Genomic DNA, 6,000 nt, shown 5'->3' on the forward strand with positions numbered 1-6,000 from the left:
CTGTGTTGCAGAAATTACCACCTCAGAACAAATACAGCCATTAGGAAATCTATCAGACTGAAGGTGTGAAATCTATCTGGAAAGGATATTTTTGGATCTAATACTACAGTACCTCCTTCTAGAAGCAATGTTTTATGCGTTTGCTGTCAGAAGCCCCTTTTTGAAGCAAGGTCTCAGGTAGAAGCGTCTCAAAGGATCTGAAGAACATTGGCAGTGAAGGATTAAGCAGAAATGAGCCAAAGGGGCACAAAAGCTTGGCTATTTGTTGTGCAGGTACCACAAAGGGAGCTGTTCGAAGGTGAGCTCTTTGTCGGGGAAGTGTCTGATCAAGAGTGCAGGTGGGAGTGAAGTGGTCTTACTGCCTTAGAAAATAAGACAGGATGTAATAATGCTCAGAGGAATGGGAGTTCATTTGAGCTCCAGGGCACTGCCACTCCTGAAGGTGCAGGCAGCTCTTTAGGGTACTGGGTGAGGCACAAGGATCACTTTTGTTATTTCCTACCTTTTCTGGAGGGCAAGAAGATACAATAGAAAGAACAAAATTTTGCTATCAAAATGATAACATTTCTGAAAATTCATCTTGAAAACTTTGTATGGATCCTATACCATTGGGCAGATTCCATTCTCATTCTTCTTGTTTCCTCCACAAGCTACATGAAGCTGCACTAAGATGAATCAGTATTTTCAGGGATCAGCTGGGATGTGGTGTTCTATTCTTCTTGGTTAAACCAATTACACAACACCCATAGCCTTCAGTCAAACCATAATTAGGTTCTGTGTTTTCAAAAATCACTTCAGAATACCCCAGTATTTTATAAACTTTTTTTTTTTGTCTAGTGCCTGTTCAAGCACTACTGGCTGGATCTGTCACACCAGTTGCTGCTCTGCTAGATGTCTTTATTAAATCAGAACATCCTTGGATTAATGTGCTTATACAGGCAGATATAAAGCTTGAATCTGTAGATTCTGCAAGTAAACCAATTATGTGCAGCCTTTTTAATAGAAACATGATCCAGAAATGGTATGCATTTTAATGTAAATTTGGAACTTGCAGCCCCATATTGCATTTAGTGTGGTATAAATTAATCCAAGATTACCCAAATGATATTTTAATTTTTATGAGAAATCCCTTTCCAAACCCTTTTGCTGCAGCATTAACTGTTTTGTTGTTTTTTTTTTAACCTGATGTTTCCCCCATCTTTCTTTTCTACTCTGATACACCATTTTTTCTTTTCTACTCTGATAGACCTTTTTCCCTTTTCTACGGGTACCTGAACATTTTACTTAAGTGAAGTATATCACTGATTGAAAAGTAGTGAAAAATCAACCAAGAAAAATCTGATTTCTGGATCTAGATTGCGGTAAGTCCCAGAATTAACATTTTATGTCATTTTGAGGACACCAAGATGAATAGAACCTGGGAGGGGAGAAAGAAGACCATGCCACTTAAAAGTCTGAGGATGCATATTTCCATCTGCTGAGAAAAAATACATTAAAGAAATGCTATGATCAAGTCCCCTATTTGTTATGATAAATTAAATAGTTAAATAATCATTCCTGTGACCTTTCCCTGAACTGTCCAATTTATCTATATGCATCTTGAGTGGGATGTGGAGGCATCAAACAGGACACATTGTTCTGCTCTTCCAGCCTGCCTGTGACACCCTCAGTGCCCTCATTCTGTTGTTTTCCCACTGACAGACTGAGTTTGTGCCCTGCTGAGGTGTTGCAACAGGGCTCCCCCTGAGCTGGCTACATGGCAGATTCCCAGCAGCTCTGCTTTCCACTGTTTTCTCTCCCAGGTTCCTCTGCTGCAGCATCAACACCTGCACTTTATTCTTTGATGTATGAGTTCCTATATTTGCTTGCACCTGGTTTACCAAGAAATCGGCGTGCTCAGTGCCAGTGAGCTGTCCCCTCTGGGAGATCCCACTGCCCCAGTCTTTGTTACCTGCCACTGGTACCAGTGATTTTCTTTGGTTTTGGTAATCACTGCAAACATTATACAGCACATGGCCAAACCATAGTTCCTATGGGACCAAAACAGAAATTCACTTAGTAGTTCCCATTCGCACTTCACTTTCAAGGCAAATAAATTAATCATTAAATAGATATACAAATTAATTTTGATTCACTCAGGTTTCTTAAAAAAAATACCTTGCAGCAGTAAGTAAATGGCATCAGACCAGCATTTTTGTTTCTTCATCAGCCATTTTCTTCAGCCAAAATGAACCTTCTTGAACAAGTACTTGTGCATAGATCTGAGATGATTATTTCAGAAGCTGGCATTGTCAGGCATTAATTAAATTTCATATAAGCTATATACCAGTTATGATTTTTTCACTAAGTTCCATGTTAGATGGCCAGGGCTATAATTCCCTATGCCACCACCCTTAGAAAGTACTCGTCTAGCATATTCCCAGAATGTAAGTATTTCAAGAGTTCTTAAAGTCCCTTTCCAGTTTCTCCCTTTCCTGTCCTTTCCAGCTGTTTTAAAACTCCCATACAACTTATCCAAGTTATTTTTAGTGACTACTATTTATAAAACTTACTTCACTACAGTTCTAATGGAGAATGTTTCCTTATCATGCTATGGCATAAGCACATCATCTGATAATTTATATACAGAACTGAAACATGTAGTGAAGTCTTTCAATTACATTTGATAAATCTATGAAAGCACATTGCACAAATGTTGTAAGGACGGTTTTCCTTCTGTCTTCAGAAAAGCTGCTCTTTTAAATGCTGTTACACCCCTCTGACCATTGACTTTTATGTAATTTTGTTTCCCTTCTCATTTTTTAGCAGTTCTTAAATCTGTAACATATATTTCTTGCAGCTTCTAATATTTGCAATAGAAGTTTTTCTTATGCATCTTTATTTTCATGTCAAATTGCTTATTCTCTGTCTTGTTAACATTTCTTAAATAATCCCCATTTATAATGCATATTTTTGTATTTAAGTTTTTATCCTTGATTTGGCTTCTAATAATTAGATAGTATGAGAATACTGTACAGCATTATGTAACTTTCTAAATTCAAGGTTATTACCTAAGAAAATCTTTAAATCTCTGAGAGATGAAAAGCAGGAGGACCTGTAGAGGGTTTCCTTGTCCCTAAGACAGTGGTTCACTATTGGGGAGAACACAGATTGAGCACTTACACAGACTTTCTGTCTGATCCATTACAGCCTCTTGATGTTTCTGCTTTTATTTTATGTCAGTTAAACTGAATCTCCCCCTTTCCTCACAGTGTTACAGAAACTCCTCTTCAGGAGGATTATTTTATAAATAAAATTACCATTTTTCAGTAACTGATTATTAAATACTGCAAATCAGTAGATACTGATTTTTAAAAACTTACAAATGCGATGTGGTTTCTGTCCAATAAAGTCCTAATGATCCAACCACAGATTTTAAGGTTCTAATCTATGCATTGTCCCCTGTTAATAATTTCTGTTCATCTAGTTTATTCTTTATGAGCTAAGGGAACTTGTGTAGCTGTAGGGAAAAAAACCACTAAAAGAAAATACAAAAAAACACAGCAAAATTCAGTCACTAAAACAGGCTTGAACTGAATAATGACTTGTGGGTGGTGGTTGTGGGAATAGAAAAGAATTCAAGCACAGCTACAGACCTCATCTTGGGAACACTGTGGAGCTCAAGACTGTTAGACAGTACAAGTTCCTGTTACTTGGCATTTGGGTTTTATTTCAGTGGTTAAATGGACTACTGCTGTACAACACTATTTCCATAACTTGTTATTCAGTCATAGAGTGAAAATCTTCCCTACTTGAAAATCATCTTTCACAATGTACAGCTCTTGAAAAGATAAGCATCTTGACTATTTCTTTTTTAGCTAAATGAATTGCAAGTAATACCAACTTCCTGTAAGAAGGGCTTAGAAAACTCACATAGTGATTTCAAGAATTGCTCTCATTGAGAAAACTACAACATTTTTTGATGCTTATATCTTTACAGTGGCTCAAAACATTGAGATGTTAAGTCAAAGGAAAAAAAAACCTATAATTTTGTTTGATATAATTTTTTCTTACCTAGGGCCAAGAAGGATTCCTGGATGGGCTATTTTCTTGTGTGAAAGGCATTTATAAGTGCAGATTTTTTTTTTTTTTTTCAAAAATGAGGACCAAAAATGAGGATTTTACTCAAAAATGAGGACCATTAATTTTGATCAGGTACATGGTTGGTACATGTGTTCCAAAGAATAAAATAAATCTTAAGAAAAAAAAAAGTCTTGTTTCATGACATTGCAATTTTTTATAATTAGGATTCACAATGGAATAATGATGGCATGTTCTGTTTTCAAAAGTGGCCATGGTGATAACTGTAGTATTCTGGTAAAAAAGTACAGTTTCTTGTTTTCATATTCAGTGTGTATCCAATATGCAGCACAGAGCAGTAGCTGTCAAAATGTTGGTCAGTCACTGGTGTTTACTTCTCCTTGTTAGTTTTTCTAGAGCTAAAGCTCTCTTTATATTTTATATTCCATAATAAAGTGAGGAATGACTGTCCAAACCCTCTTTTCTAGACACAGAAAGGCTGCAACTTTGGCAGGTATTGGCTCACAACTCTGAATTCTACAGTAAGAAACACATTTTGGGTGGGGGGGAGGATTTTAATTTTGGCTAAGTCATTTTTTAATGATCTAATGTTCTTGAACTCATCCCTTTAACTTCTTGTTCTTGCATTGCAATGAATAGAATGCAGTATCTAGAGATTAAAATACGCACATTATGTAATAATTAGATACAAATCAGAACATAGAATGTAGGCAAGATAAAGAAATTGCACCTGAAGATACAATGGGCTAGAGTTGAGAGACGTGAGAGAAATTGGAAAATGTTTTAACCATAGAAATGTTTTAATGTTAATTTGAAATTCATCCTGCCTTTTTGCTGACATACAAGAACATTGCCTGAATTTAGTCACCAACTTCAGTGAACGCTTTCTTGACAGTATAACAAATGAGAATTGGATCAAACACCTGTTTCCCATAGAAGCTGACACCCTGCCAGATGGCTTATTAGTGAAGTTAACTGTTGATGGAACTACCACGTGAGGGCTGCACTTGAACTCAGGTTCAGCATGGCATGGGGTGAAAACTTTTTGGCTAAATGGAAGAAAATATTATAGCTTAGTATTTGATAGAACTGAACACCATGTAGTTTATAACATTGGAAATTAGTAATAATCTTCAGCACTTGCTGAATCACCAAGACCTTTTTTTTTCTTGTCATGCTACCCAGTAAAATGAAATAGTTGTTGAACTGCAGGGCTGCACAGGACCCTGGGCTCTGCCTTACAAATATCTTGTTAGAGATTAGGCAATTGTGCTCTGGAAAGCAAATCCACCTTGGCTGGATGTGGGAGTCATGACACAAGGCAGGGTTCAGGAGAAGTTAATTAAGGATCTCTGCTTTCAGGAGAACTTACAAAGTTCTGCTCCTATGTGAACTCCTTAGCAGCAGAGGCAGGTTACTATAAAAAGACATTTAAAATGTACAAGCGAGAAACTCAGTGGCTGTGGTTTTCTAATTTATTAAAAATGTCCAGGAATTAAAAAAAAACAACCCTATTTTAACTTTTGTGTATTTGACAAAGTGGTCATTGGCTTACAGCTGAGTTGGTATTATTTGGACAAGACTTGAATATTTGAAGAACCCTTAAATTACTCTTTTCTTTACAATATACAGCTAAATCACCCCTAAATCAGTTTTTTGAATTACCCTGTAGTGTAGCTGACATTTTTCTATATACATTGATTGAAAATTATTGATTACTGGCTTTCTACTGGAAGCTTACTCTATCAGCCTCTGGGCAAGGGAAAAGTGAAACATGACCTGCAGAGTTAAAATGTACAGCTTTCCTAGCTGACTTCTTTTTATTGAAATATGAGCAATTTCTGGAAAAATATCCTGGTTTTACCATTCAATATTACCAATACACAGACAGACATACTTCCTTTCCAAAATAAATTTTTG

Source organism: Passer domesticus, chromosome 7, assembly GCF_036417665.1.
Source record: "Passer domesticus isolate bPasDom1 chromosome 7, bPasDom1.hap1, whole genome shotgun sequence".
Taxonomy (NCBI): Eukaryota; Metazoa; Chordata; class Aves; order Passeriformes; family Passeridae; genus Passer; species Passer domesticus.